Source organism: Sus scrofa, chromosome 9 (genome assembly GCF_000003025.6).
Source record: "Sus scrofa isolate TJ Tabasco breed Duroc chromosome 9, Sscrofa11.1, whole genome shotgun sequence".
NCBI lineage: Eukaryota > Metazoa > Chordata > Mammalia > Artiodactyla > Suidae > Sus > Sus scrofa.
The window spans coordinates 5,868,968-5,884,363 of record NC_010451.4 but is presented as its reverse complement, the minus strand read 5'-3'; the positions used below and the strand labels follow the sequence as shown (position 1 = coordinate 5,884,363).

Below are 15,396 nucleotides of genomic sequence, written 5' to 3'. Positions count from 1 at the left end.
ATGCCATCCTTGGCCCCACTCAGGGTGGCCATGGTCTGCATGAGCAACATGAACAGGAGCATGGAGGCCCACAGCATCTTCAGCAAGAAAGGCTTCCACGTCAGGTCCTTCAGACCGGGCTCCATGGTGAGGCTCCAGGGACCCACCCGCGACTGCCCGGTCCTCTACAGCTTCTGCACCCCTTACCGGCATATGCGCAGGGACCTTGCATGGTGAGACCCAGACTGCTATAGAAGAAACGGCAATCCTACATCTGCTGGGGAGAAACGAGCACATCAAGCCATGCCCGGAGCGGTTTCAGGACTGCAGAGAAGCCTTCGATGTCATCTTCACGTGTGAGGAGAGCATCTACGACAGGGTGGTGGGCCACCTGTGTGCCCGGGAACAGGAGACGTGCCAGCCCGTGCACGTGATCAACGTGGACATGCAGGACGACCTGGAGGACGCCACGCTGGGGTCGCTGGTCCTCTGTGAGCTGTGCCAGCGCCTCCAGCAGGTGGATGACATGGAAAACTGCCTGGCCGAGCTGCTCCTTGGGGTGGAGCAGAAAACCGGCAGGAGCTTTCTCCACACCGTCTGCTTCTACTGAGGGTCTCAGCTGGACTGGCTTCCTCGGGGGTCAGGAATCTGTGACTGGAATGTTGGACTAGTCTGTGTTGAGCCGTGCCTTAAAACCCTCCCTAGGAAAAGCCATTGGTGAGTTTTTTTTTTTTTTTCATATCCAGCCCCCGAGGAAGGACATGGACCTTTATGGGAAATGGAATATGGACTAGCACTAGTCCTAAAAACCATCTCTGTCTGGGGACAGTGTTGTAGGGACCTGACTTTGGAGAAATGATGCAGTGCTCAGATGGTTCTGCAAGCAAGTTAACAGGGAGGACTGGAATTTCCAGATGAAGCAACCTAGTCTTCTGAGAGAGTCCTGGCCTTGTGATTTTTGGAAGGATATTTGGAAGAGCCAACAGCAGCTTTGTCCAGTCCATCATTTAAGAAGAATCTCCTTTTGCTCACTTGGCATGGTATATTTACTGTAGACTTTTTTTTTCTTCTCTTTTTCTATTTTTCTTGGTCTTTTTGCCATTTCTTGTTCCACTTCTGCAGCATATGGAGGTTCCCAGGCTAGGGGGTCTAATCGGAGCTGTAGCCAACGGCCAAGCCAGAGGCACAACAACACAGATCCAAGCAGCCTATGTGCACGGCAACGGTGGGTCCTTAACCCACTGAGCAAGGCCAGGGATCGAACGCAACCTCGTGGTTCTTAGTCGGATTCGTTAACCACTGAGCCACGATGGGAATGCTGACTTTTTTTTAAAAATTTGTTTGTTTTTGTTTGTTGTTTTTTAATTGAGATATGATCATATGGAATGCCCGAACTTACAGATGTGTTTAGCTTCAGCTTGCATGTCTTTGTCTCATGGCAACTTCAGTGGAAACCCAGCATATATAATGGGCTCCAGTTAAGATGAAAAGCTAGGAATGAAATGTTGGACTAAAGAGCCCAGCAAATGAAACACCATGAAACAAATGAAACTGTCTTACTTAAAGAAAACATGTCATCTGTCAACAAAAACAAATGCTGTAGAGGGTGTGGTGAAAAAGGGCCCTTCCTGCACTGTTGGTGGGAATGTAAAGTGGTACAACCAGCATGGAAAGCAGAATGGTGGTACCTCAGGAAAGTAAGTCTAGAGCTAGCATAGGATGCAGTCATTCCAGTGCTGGGAGTACATCCAGACAAAACTTTCATCAGAACAGATCCCTGCACCCCTATGTTCATAGCAGCACTATTCCCAATAGCCAGGACATGGCAACAACCTCAGTGTCCATGAACACATGAATGGATTAAGAAGATGTGGTAAAAGATACAGTGGAATAGTACTCAGCCTTAAAGAAGACAAAGGAATGCGATTTGAATCAAAATGGATGGACCTAGAGACTCATACTAAGTGAGGTAATTCAGAAAGAAGAAGACAAGTACTGTATGATGTCCTTATGTGTGGACTCTAAAATATGGAACAGATGATCCTATCAAAATATCAGAAAGAGACAAAAAACAAGAAGCAGAAACAGATGATGGACAAGAAGAGCAGACTTTGGGGTTCCCAAGGGGGAAAGGGCCTGGAGTGTGATGGGTGGGCCTTTGGGTTTTTTTGTGGTATCTGGAATGGATGGGCAATGGGATCCTACTGTAGAGCCCAGGGCAATGTGTGTGATTGGGTCACGTTGCTGTACAGCAGACCTTGGGGAGACATTGTAAATGAACTCTGATTTCATAGCAATAAGAATAAAAGTAACTCAAAGCAAAGAAAAGGTGTCTTCTCATTGCTGGTGGGAGATGGCTATTGCAAATTTAGCCCATTGGTTATTTAGAGTTGAAGCCACATGAGCTACTTGGAGGAAAACATTCTTCCTCAGGGAGCATTTTCTTCTTCACAGGTTCCTAGGGGATGGTGGATGTGACTGTTGAGGTTGAAGCACATGGGACAAGGACATCTGGAAAGCCGCTGACCAAGGATGACTATCATGCCTGCTTACATCAATCTGTGCTGTTGGCAGGGTGGCAACAGTTGTGTGGACATGAGACCTGGAGAGGAGACCGAACTCCTTTGCCACACCCCTCCCCAACATTGCTCTGCTGCCGCCAGGTTTTTCCTACCACCAGCCCTTTCTCAGCAGAATGGCTCCTCACAGTAGGGGCTGGTGCCATCTTGAGGTCAGCCCATCTACTTCAGATGCCTCACTGAATTTCTCTGGCTTTACCGACTTTGCCTCGTGCGTTCCTCCCTCAACAGAGCGAACATATATGACGGAATAGGTTCATTGTTTTGCATCGTGTGGTCCTCCGAGAGTGGATCCTCCCTCCTGGAAAGTGAAACCTTCTTGGTTCTGATCAACAGAGGCACCAGAGCCTGTGTGACTCACAGGAGCAAATCAAGCAGAGGTGGTTGGCCTGGTGGTCTTGGTTTAGGTGCTGTTGCCCCAAGTAGATGTCAGCCTTTCTTTGTGGCCTGTAGCAGGATGGAGCCGAGGTGCACCTGGAGGCTCCAGGTGGTGGGGTCGTTCCAGAGGAGAGGAGCTGTCCTGGAGTGAGGTGGTGGCTCTGGGCAGCTGGTATGGAGGTGTGTGGAGTGAGACCTGCTCAAAAGGCTGTTTCTTGCTGTCTGTACATTCCCTGCTGTTTGCCTGCTTCACTCACCGCTCCCATGCCAGACCTGACCACCTTTTGCCCTCAGCTTCAGCTAATGGCTCTTCTAGCTTTAGAGCCAACCCTCCCCTGTTCTTGCAGGTGGGGCCGTGAGGGGCGTGCCCCTCTCCTGGTTTTGTCTGGTAAGCCAGTGAGCCAACCTGATGTCCAATTTCCTCTCCAACTGGTAATCCCCCCTCCCGTGGAGGGAGGCCTGGGATCGAATTCTTCTCCTAGTCTGCTGATGTGGTGGGGTTTCTTCCAGGACCGTGCTTCAGCCATGGAAGCCCCCAGGATCCAGGAGCCATTGACGTCTCTGTCACTGACTGTGGGCTCTTTCTTCGGTCTTGAACCTGGGAATCAGGCTTGGAGTCCTTTGTGGCATAGCCCAGCAGGGTCAGATCCTATAGAGCTCTTGGAGTTGAAATGGCAGACTTGCTGATTGGATTGTGAGAGGGGAGAATTTCGGATGGCTGTCAGTTTTCTGTCTTTATCGCAGGTGTCCAGGTCTGCATATCTGTGGGTAGCAGTGCTGGTGGTGGCGTGGTTGGCTTTTCTTTCGTGGTAGTAGTTTGAATGCCTTTTAAGATAGCCTCTGAGTTGATGGTGGTAGTCAGCACCAGAATTGGGAGTGAGGGGTTGATCCATTGAGATGATGGTTTCAAATTTATGGCCACACGGTCTGAAAGTTGATATTTAGGGTTTATTGAGTACCTTTTGAAGTGAGAAATGATTGGTCTAGTTTTTAATTTTGACCATTAAATCAGTGGAGGTCATTTAGGAAATGGTGTTGCCTGAGCTGTGTCTGTGTGGGTATGGAGAAGGGATTAACATGGAGAGTCGTGAAATGCTGTATGTGGGTGTTACCATGTGTTCATTAGGGTGATGATTACGAAAATTGTGTGTGTAAAAACTCCTAGGGAATGGGACTGGGTTAAATCAAATGTGGGGCATGGTTTGTCTAAGAGCCCTTCGAGTTCACAATGGACACAAGATTGGAAATTTAGAGCTTCAAGCTTGCTGGATTTCCTGATTTGGATTTAGATCTAGTGGAATTGTTGTAGAAGTTGATGACTGTGGTGGAGTCAGACCCCCACTGTTGAGGAAGTGGTTGAAACTTTGAACCATGTGTGTGTCATGTGGGTAAATCTTGTGGTTGCCAGAGTGGGTTAGAGCGAGCACTGTCACTGAGTCGAAGGAAAGCTGAGGGGCAGTGCCAGCCCTTGTTTCTCCAGATGCCTTTGCAGCCCCTGGGGCTTTCTTGCATGGAATATCTGGGGCAGATTGGAGGTGAAGGTGAGCACTCTGGCGATGGTTTTTGTGGAGGTGTGGATGTTACCCACATTGTTCCCCTGAGATGGTGAACTGCCACCACATTCCACCGGTGTTTCAGGGTTTTCCTTGTGGAGAGCCCCATCTCAGGATGGGAATTGCTCATCTTCATAAGTGGCCGGCCCTTTTACCTGATTCTCCTCCTTATGCAGTGCCTTTCCCTTGTGGTATCCGCTGAAATGATGCCAGTGCTTGGACCAAATGGCTGCTAAATTTTGTGTAGGACTCAGAGTGCTGCAACAAAAACAAATCATGGTGCGGGAAAGCTGGGGCCTGGTCAGATGTTAGTTTAATAGGGTGGGAGAAGAGTTTGCAGACCATATCAGCACCTAGTGTTGTCCAAGGGGAGGGAAATGACATGTGGAAGTTGCAGTGGTAAGTTCTTATCTGACTCTGAGGAGGGGGAATGAAGACTTAAGTGTATTTTGGAAATGTAGTATGTTTTGTTTTCTGAGTGACAGTCATGTCCCATTGAGACATAGAGGCAAGTGGAATGTTGACAATGTGGCTGAAGATGAAACAGTAGCACTTGGACACCAGTTGCTGCAAGTCATGAATATAAATGTCGCCCAGTCTGTGGGTTGGCTTTTCATTTTGTTTAGGGTTTCCATTGCTGTGCAGAAACTTTTTAGTTTGTTTAAATCCCATTTGTTTATTTTTGCTCTTCCTGTCATCACTCTAATAGGTGGATCTGAGAAGATGCTTCTCTCCTTTAAGTCAGTGAGAGTTTGGCCTGTGTTTTCGTTTAAGAGTTTTATAGTATCTGGTCTTATATCTAGGTCTTCAATCCATTTTGAGTTTATTTTTGTGTACGGTGTTAGGGAGTGCTCTAATTTCCTTCTTTTCCATGTGGCTGTGCAGTTTTCTCAGCACCACTTATTGAAGGGGCTGTCTTTTCCCCATTGTCTATTCTTGCCTCCTTTGTCATAGATGAGTTGATTGTAGGTGTGTGGGTTGAATTCTGGGCTTTCTATCCTGTTCCACTGATCTATATGTCTGTCTTTGTGCCAGTACCATATGGTTTTGATGAGTGTCACTTTGTAGTATAGTCTGAAGCCAGGGAGCCTGATTCCTCCAGCTGCATTTTTCTTCTTGAGGATGTCTTTGGCAATTCTGGGTCTTTTGTGCTTCCAAACAAGCTTTAGCATATTGTGTTTGAGTTCTGTGAAAAATGTCCTTGGTAATTTGATAGGGATTGCATTGAATCTGTAGATTGCCTTGGGTAGTATAGTCATTTTGATGACAGTGATTCTTCCAATCCAAGAGCATGGTATATCTTTCCATCTATTTGTGTCCTCTTTGATTTCTTTCATCAGTGTCTTAGAGTTTTCAGAGTGCAGGTCTTTAGTCTCTTTAGGTAGGTTTACTCCTAGGTTTTTTATTCTTTTGGATGCGATGGTAAATGGAATTGCTTCCCTAATTTCTCTTTCTGGTCTTTCATTGTTAGTGTATAGACATGCCATCGATTTCTGTGTATTAATTTTTTCCCCTGTATTTATTTAGTTTTTTTTGTTTTTTTTCCCATTTTCTCTGTATATATATATATATATATATATTTTTTTTTTTTCTATTTTCCCACTGTACAGCAAGGGGTCAGGCTATCCTTACATGTATACATTACAATTACAGTTTTTCCCCCAACCTTCCTTCTGTTGCAACATGAGTATCTAGACATAGTTCTCAATGCTATTCAGCAGGATCTCCTTATAAATCTATTCTAAGTTGTGTCTGATAAGCCCAAGCTCCCGATCCCTCCCACTCCCTCCCCCTCCCATCAGGCAGCCACAAGTCTCTTCTCCAAGTCCATGATTTTCTTTTCTGAGGAGATGTTCATTTGTGCTGGATGTTAGATTCCAGTTATGTGATATCATATGGTATTTGTCTTTGTCTTTCTGGCTCATTTCACTCAGGATGAGATTCTCTAGTTCCATCCATGTTGCTGCAAATGGCATTAGGTCATTCCTTTTTATGGCTGAGTAGTATTCCATTGTGTATATATACCACCTCTTCCGAATCCAATCATCTGTCGATGGACATTTGGGTCGTTTCCATGTCCTGGCTATTGTGAATAGTGCTGCAATGAACATGCGGGTGCATGTGTCTCTTTTAGGTAGAGATTTGTCCGGATAGATGCCCAAGAGTGGGATTGCGGGGTCATATGGAAGTTCTATGGATAGATTTCTAAGGTATCTCCAAACTGTTCTCCATAGTGGCTGTACCAGTTTACATTCCCACCAGCAGTGCAGGAGGGTTCCCTTTTCTCCACAGCCCCTCCAGCACTTGTTATTTGTGGACTTATTAATGATGGCCATTCTGACTGGTGTGAGGTGGTATCTCATGGTAGTTTTGATTTGCATTTCTCTTATAATCAGCGATGTGGAGCGTCTTTTCATGTGTTTGTTGGCTATCTGTATATCTTCTTTGGAGAAATGTCTATTCAGGTCCTTTACCCTTTTTTCCATTGATTGATTGGCTTTTTTGCTGTTGGGTTGTATAAGTTGTTTATATATTCTAGAGATTAAGCCCTTGTCAGTTGCATCATTTGAAACTATTTTCTCCCATTCTGTAAGTTGTCTTTTGGGTTTCCTTTGCTGTGCAAAAGCTTTTCAGTTTGATGAGGTCCCACGGGTTTATTGTTGATCTCATTTCTATTGCTTTGGGAGACTGACCTGAGAAAATATTCATGAGGTTGATGTCAGAGAGTGTTTTGCCTATGTTTTCTTCTAGGAGTTTGATGGTGTCCTGTCGTATATTTAAGTCTTTCAGCCATTTGGAGTTTATTTTTGTGCATGGTGTGAGTGTGTGTTCTAGTTTCATTGCTTTGCATGCAGCTGTCCAGGTTTCCCAGCAATGCTTGCTGAATAGACTTTCTTTTTCCCATTTGATGTTCTTGCCTCCCTTGTCAAAGATTAATTGACCAGAGGTGTCAGGGTTTATTTCCGGATTCTCTATTCTGTTCCATTGGTCTGTCTGTCTGTTTTGGTACCAGTACCACACTGTTTTGATGACTGTGGCTTTGTAGTATTTCTTGAAGTCTGGGAGAGTTATGCCTCCTGCTTGGTTTTTGTTTCTCAGGATTGCTTTGGCGATTCTGGGTCTTTTGTTGTTCCATATAAATGTTTGGATTGTTTGCTCTAGTTCTGTGAACAATGTCATGGGTAATTTGATAGGGATTGCATTGAATCTGTAGATTGCTTTGGGTAGGATGGCCATTTTCACAATACTGATTTTTCCAATCCAGGAACATGGAATATCTTTCCATTTCTTTCCATCTTCTTTGATTTCTTTGAATAAGTTTTATAGTTCTCGGCATAGAGGTCCTTTACCTCCTTGGTCAGGTGTATTCCGAGGTATTTGATTTTGTGAGGTGCAATTTTAAAAGGTATCGTATTTTTGCATTCCTTTTCTAATGTTTCATTGCTGGTATACAGAAATGCAACTGACCTCTGAATGTTAATGTTATATCCTGCCACTTTGCTGAATTTATGAATCAGTGCAAGGAGTTTTGGGGTTGAGTCTTTAGGGTTTTCTAGGTATAGTATCATGTCGTCTGCATACAGGGACAGTTTGATCTCTTCTCTTCCTATATGGATGCCTTTTATTTCTTTGGTTTTTCTAATTGCTGTGGCTAGGTCTTCCAAAACGATGTTGAAGAGCAGTGGTGAGAGTGGGCATCCCTGTCTTGTTCCAGATTTGAGTGAGAAGGCTTTCAGTTTTTCCCCATTGAGGATTATATTTGCTGTGGGTTTATCATAAATGGCTTTGATTATATTCAGGAATGTTCTCTCTATACCCACTTTGGCGAGGGTCTTGATCATGAATGGATGTTGAACTTTGTCAAATGCTTTTTCTGCATCTATTGAGATGATCATATGATTTTTGACTTTTTTTGTGTTAATGTGGTGTATGATGCTGATTGATTTGCGTATGTTGAACCATCCTTGTGAACCTGGGACGAACCCAACCTGGTCACGGTGTATAATTTTTTTGGTATGTTGTTGGATTCGGTTGGCTAAGATTTTGTTGAGAATTTTGGCATCTATATTCATCAATGATATTGGGCGATAGTTTTCTTTTTTGGTGGTATCTCTGCCTGGTTTTGGAATGAGGGTGATGGTGGCCTCAGAGAATGTCTTTGGGAGTATTCCTTCTTCTTCAACCTTTTGAAAGAGTTTAAGGAGGATGGGCACCAATTCCTCTTTATATGCTTGATAGAATTCACCTGTGAAGCCATCTGGTCCTGGACTTTTATTTGTAGGGAGTGATTTTATGACCTCTTCAATTTCATTTCTAGTGATCGGTCTGTTCAGTTGGTCTGTTTCTACTTGATTCAGTTTTGGCAGGCTGTAAGATTCTAGAAAATTGTCCATTTCTTCCAGATTGTCAAACTTGTTGCCATACAGTTGTTCATAGTATTCTCTTATGGTTTTTTGTATTTCTGCTGTATCCGTTGTGATTTCTCCTTTTTCATTTATAATTTTGGTGATTTGGGTTCTTTCTCTCCTCTTTTTAGTGAGCCTGGCCAGGGGTTGTCAATTTTGTTCACCTTTTCAAAGAACCAGCTCTTGGTTTTATTAATTTTCTCTATTGTTTTTTGAGTCTCTATTTTATTGATTTCTTCTTTGATCTTTATAATTTCCTTCCTTCTGCTGACTTTAGGACTTTTTTGTTCTTCTTTTCTAATTCATTTAGGTGGAGGGTTAAGTTGTCAATTTGGGATCTTTCTTCTTTTTTGAGAAAGGCCTGGTTTGGTATAACTGTCCCTCTGAGCACTGCTTTCGCAGCATCCCATAGATTTTGAGAGGTTGTGTCTTCATTATCATTTGTTTCAAGGTAGTTTTTAATCTCCTTCCTGATTTCCTCATTGACCCATTGGTTTTTTAGTAGCATGTTGTTTAGTCTCCATGGAGTAGGTTTTTTCTCTTTCCTTTTCCCAGGGTTGATTTCTAATTTGATGGCATTGTGGTCAGAGAAGATACTTGAGATAATTTCTATGCTGCTAATTTTATTGAGATTCGCTTTGTGTCCCAATATGTGGTCGATTCTTGAGAATGTTCCATGAGCATTTGAGAAGAATGTGTATTCTGATTTTTTTGGATGTAGTGTCCTGAAGAGATCAATTAAGTCTAACTTTTCTATTGTTTCCTTTAGGATCTCTGTTGCTCTATTGGTTTTCTGTCTAGAGGATCTGTCCACTGATGTGAGGGGGGTATTAAGGTCTCCTACTATGATTGTATTCTCATCAATATCTCCCTTTATGTCTGTTAATATTTGTTGTATGTATCTGGGTGCTCCTATATTTGGGGCATATATGTTGACAATAGTAACATCCTCCCCTTGGATGGATCCCTTAATCATTAAATAGTGTCCTTCTTTGTCTTTCTTTATGTCTTTTGTTTTAAAGTCTATTTTGTCTGATATGAGCGTTGCGACTCCTGCGTTTCTGTCATGTCTATTGGCGTGAAATATTTTTCCCCACCCTTTCACTTTCAATCTATATGTATCTTTTGTCCTAAGGTGAGTTTCTTGTAGGCAGCACATTGAAGGTTTTCGCCCTTTTATCCACTCAGCCACTCTATGTCTTTTGATTGGGGCATTCAGTCCATTGACATTTAAGGTGGTAATTGATAGATGATTATTTATTGCCATTTGAACCTCGTGTTCCAGTTGATTCTATGGTTCTCCATTCTTCCTTTTTTCTTTTTTTTTTTTTTTGGTTGTATGATCTCCTGTTCTTATCTGTTTGAGTGTATTTTTTTTTTCATTTTTTGCAAATGCAATATTTGGTTTTGGCTTGTGGTTGTCCTGTTTTTTAAGTATGCTAACCCCTTCCCATAATTGTGTGTTTTAGCCTGATGGTCCTGTAAGTTCAATCACTTCATTACTATATTGAAATTAAGAAGAGAGACATACAAACAAACAAAAAGGTTTATTTACTTCCTAACATCCCTTGCCCACATTTTATGGTTTTGATGACTCTTTTTTATTTTTTTCTTTTTAATTTTATTTTGTTTGAAGCATGTTCATGATTAAATCTGTATGCTGGCTTATTTGAGTGACTGCTCTCTGATTGTGGTTTCCTCAGTCCTAGTTCTTCCTCTTCTTCTTTTTTTTTTCTTTTCTTTTTTCTTCCCTTTCCTTCCTTTCCTTTTGGTTTAGAGAGGCCCTTTCAATATTTCCTTTAGCCTGGGTGTTGTGTTGCTATATTCTTTAAGTTTTTGTTTGTTCGGAAAATTTTTATTTCCCCTTCTATTTTAAATGATATTCTTGCTGGTTAGAGTATTCTAGGTTGCATATTTTTTCCTTTGAGCACTTTAAATATCTCTTGCCATTCCCTCCTGGCCTGTAGTGTTTCTGTAGAGAAATCAGCTGATATTCTTATGGGGGTTCCCTTGTAGGTAACATTCTGTTTTTCTCTTGCTGCCTTTAGGATCCTCTCTTTATCACTAACATTTGCCATTTTTATTATGATGTGTCTTGGTGTGGGTCTGTTTGGGTTCAGTTTGTTTGGGGCCCTCTGTGCTTCTTGTATCTTGAATCCAGTATCCTTTAGATTTGGGAAGTTTCCAGCAATAATTTCTTCAAATATATTTTCCATTCCCTTATCTTTTTCTACTCCTCATGGAATTCCTATTACGTGTAGTTTGGCCCGCTTTATATTATCCTATAGGTCTCTTATATGGCTTTCCAGTTTTTTGATTTGGTTTTCTGTCTGTTGACCGGATTGTGTGATTTCCATGATTCTATCTTCCATATCACGGATTCGTTCTTCTGCATTATTCATTCTGGTTTTTACTGCCCCTAGTTCAATTTGCATCTCTGCAAATGAATGTTCTAGTTTTTCTTGGCTCCTCCTTATATTTTCTAGTTCCTTTCTGAGGGTATCTGCATTACTGTTCATATCTTCTCTGAATTCCTTCAGTATTTTCAGTATTTCTCTTTTGAACTCCAGGTCTGTCTGACTGCAGAGATCTGTTTCATTGTTGACTGTTTTAGGTGAGTTCTCCTGTTGGTTTGACTGGGGGTGGTTTCTCAGCTTCTTCATCTTGCTTGTTGTTTTCTTTCTCCTGAGGGAGTTGTACTCTCCGTTATCAGGCAGTGTTTGCCTTGTCACTGCCGTGGAATGTTTCCTGAGGGCTGGCGTTGTTGGTCAGTCTTTTTTGAGGCAGTGTGGCTTTTCTGGAGTGTTGATGGGGCTAACAGGGTCTCTTTGAAGCAACGGAGGACTTCCTGAGGGCATATAGGACTGGGAGGTCCACACCACGATGGTAGCAGATTTCACCCGGTCATGCAGAGCTTGCTCTGGTGTTTTTAGGCTGTGGGGTTCCTGCAGGGGGTTGGCGGTGTTGGGGAGCTGTTCCTCAGGAGTGTAGCACCCCCTGGGGGCTGGAGCAGCTATCTGGGTCTCTGAGAACCTAAGAGGCTCTTCCCTAGGGCAGCCCAACTCGAAGGACAGCCTGAGAATGTAGGCGGATCTTTTCACAGTCTGGCCGAGCTTGGTGCAGCTTTTCTGGGCTGCAGGGGCTCTTCCAGGGGGCTGGTGGTGCTGAGCAGCTATTCTGTGGGAGTGGGGAACCCCCTGGGCGCTTGGGCGGATAGCACGGCCATTGGAGACCCACGAGGCTCCTCCCCAGGGAAGCCCGACTCAGAAAGACCGTCTGAGATCTTTTCCCAACTCGGCCAGGCTTGTTGCAGCTTTTCTGGGCTGCAGGGGGTCCTGCCTGGAACTGGCAGTCCTATGCAGCTGGTCCACTAGGGCACCCCCTGGGAGCTTTGGCGGGTAGCAGGGCCATTGGAGACCCAAGAGGCTCCTCCCCGGGCAACCCGACTCAGAAAAACCGTCGGAGAATTATGCCAATCTATTTACAGCCTGGCTAAGCTTGTTCTAGCTTTTCTGGGCTGCAGGCCTTTTCTCGGGGCTGGTGGTGTTTGGTGCTGCTCTGCGGAAGTGTAGCCCCTCCAAAGGGCAAGCAGGCCTGTGCAGGGACAGCCGCTGCGGTGGTAGGCTTCAGGCAATTGTTGAGGCCAACCCTCCTGGATGGCAGGCAGCCCCAGGTCCGGTGAGAGCGTAGGGGGTGGTTGGGGTGGGGGGAGGGGATGCACTGGGAAGCACAGCTTTCTGCTAGCTAGCGGGCCTGTAAGCTTGCTGTGGCGTGGGGGGTATTCTATGGGGACCCACCCCTTCTTCTCTCCCCTCCCCAGCACGAGCGCAGACCAGGCTCTTCTCCCAGGATCCTCTGATGTGGCTTTCCACTTCCCCGCCCTAGAGTATTGTTCCCTTCCTCTGCAACAGCTTTGTTTTCTAGTCTCCCAGGCAGTCTCTGCCCTGTCAAATGGTTTCTAGACCTCCCAAGCAGTTTCCGCTCTGCCCCGCACCCCCAGCCCAGGGACTAACCTCTGGAGCCGAGGTCTTGGTGCCCAGCCCCCACCCAGGCGTCTCAATTTTTGGTGACTGTGCCCGTAGTTCAGATGGTCCGTTGGGTTCTTGATCGGCTTTTCCGTACTCCAACTTACTGCTACACTCTTCTCTGCAGCTGGAGATTCCTTTGGTTCCTTTGATCTTTCCCCCGGTAGGTGACTTTCCTGGGTGCGGGACCCCTTTCTCATCCGCAGTTCCTTTTCGGCAGCACCCGTCCCGCTTGGATTCACCTTCTCTCATTCTCCTTTTTCTCCCGTTCTGCCCAATAATGTCACGAACTTCTTGCCGTTATTGGAGTTTAGGTTCCTCTGCCACGATTGGTTGCTGTTCTGTGCGAGTCATTTATTCTGTAGATGTGCTTTTTTTGTTGTGTTTGTGGGAGAGGGGGAGCGTGTTCCCCTACTCCTCCACCATCTTGTCCTCTCCTATTTGTGCATTAATTTTGTATGCTGTGACCTTGCCAAATTCATGGATGATCTCTAACAGTTTTCTGGTAGAGTCTTTAGAAAGATTCTCTAGGTGTAGTATCATGTCATTTGCAGACAGTGATGGTTGTACTTCTTCCTTTCCAGTTTGGATTCCTTTTATTTCTTCTCTGATTGCTCTGGATAGGACTTTATTTTTAGCAACATGGATGGACCTAGAAATTGTCATGCTAAGTGAAGTCAGCCATACAATGAGACACCAACATCCAATGCTTTCACTGGCATGTAGAGTCTGAAAAAAGCACACAATGGACTTCTTTGCAGAACAGGTACTGACTCACAGACTTTGAAAAACCTATGGTTTCCAAAGGAGACAGTTTGGGGGGTGGGGAGATGTGCTGGTGTTGTGGATGGAAATCCTATAAAATTGGATTGTGATGCTCATTGTACAGCTATAAATGTAATAAATTCGTTGAGTAATAATAAGTAAATAAATAAATGTAACCCAAGAAGTTCCCATTTTGGGGTAGTGGAAATGAATCTGACTAGGAACCATGTGGTTGCAGATTTGATCCCTGGCCTTGCTTGGTGGGTTAAGGGTCTGGCATTGTTGTGAGCTGTGTTGTGGGTTGCAGACATAGCTTGGATCTGGTGTTGCTGTGGCTGTGGCTCCGATTCGATCCCTAGCCTGGGAACCTCCATATGCGGCAGTTGCGGACCTAATAAGAAAAATAAATAAATAAATAAATAAATAAAATGTAACCCCAAAGCTTAGGTTTGGCCACTGTGAATTTGGGACTGGGCACCCGCACAACACATTGCGTGTGACTGACACAATTCTTGACCTGGGTGATGTTGGCCTTATAATTCATTAATCCATTTGTTTTGTTTTTGTGTGTGTGTGTCTGTATGTGCTGATGATAACAAGTTTAAAAAAAATCCAAGAAAGAAGAGATAATTTCTTTCCAGTCCAAGAGGTAACAGTCTAAGTATATGTCAGTAGTTTCATTTGCAATTACTTTATTTCTTTTCTCTTCTTTCCCAAGTCCAATGTACCCTGAGGTTGATTCTTGGTTATATATTCACCTTCTTCCTGTTGCTTCTGTTTTCATTTCACTTGAAATCCACTGGGCAAGGATTTTCTGCAACCAACGTCTGTCCCTGGAGCCCTGGTGTAAGTGCTTCCCTCAGGGACTGTAATGACAGAGGATAAAATGCCCCCATCCTGCCACACAACAGGCTGACTTCATCTCCAGTGTAGTGTCTGTCCCTGGAGGCTCAGTCTAAGGCTGGTGAGGGCATTAAACACCTGCCGATGGGGGTGGTTCCAAGACTAGGGTCATGACTGGGCAGGTGCTGTTTCCCAGACAGGCCAGAAGAAACAGACTCATGGAAGCTCTTGATGTAAGTACATGAAGAATGGTCATGACCAGAGGCCCAGATCTCTGGTTTGAGCAGATGTGGTGGGTGAGGTCTGGGAAGGCAGGTGCATACTTGGTCTGTCTGATGTTACTGCAGGTTAGTAAATAAAGGGACACCATCCTTACAATTACAGGTGCCTTAGTAATTCACTTGGACATGAGAAAGGAGAGACATTCACCTAGAAATTGCAGGTGTGTCTTGGGAGATAGGAGAACAGCCTTGAGATCTTGATGGGGCTCCCAAAGCAGAGAGGGAAAGAGGAGCCCTCCAGGCCTTCTTGGGCAGATGTATGAAGATGGTATAGGAACGGAGGCCTTTGGAAGGAGATTTCTGGGATGAACAGGTATTGGCCCAAAGTCGCTCTATCAGGAGACCAAAGGGGCAAACACCCCTGAGGTCAGTGGCTTGGTCTTTGGCCAAAAAAGGAAACAGACATCACTCCCTTCTCCTCCTTTTCTCCTCTGTATATTGATAACCATCGATTTGTCGGAGAAAACGTATACCAGTGTCTTTTAGTTTGGTTAGTTGAAACCACGTACCTTTTAATTAGAGTGTTCCTCCTTGAGGGCAGAGAACATATCTTATTCACCACTGTAGGTGTCTTCTTCTTTGCATGG

At 44.4% G+C, this 15,396-nt stretch overlaps 1 pseudogene; it reads left to right on the top strand.

The window, feature by feature from the left end:
• On the top strand, positions 1-589 carry LOC100517724 (annotated as a pseudogene).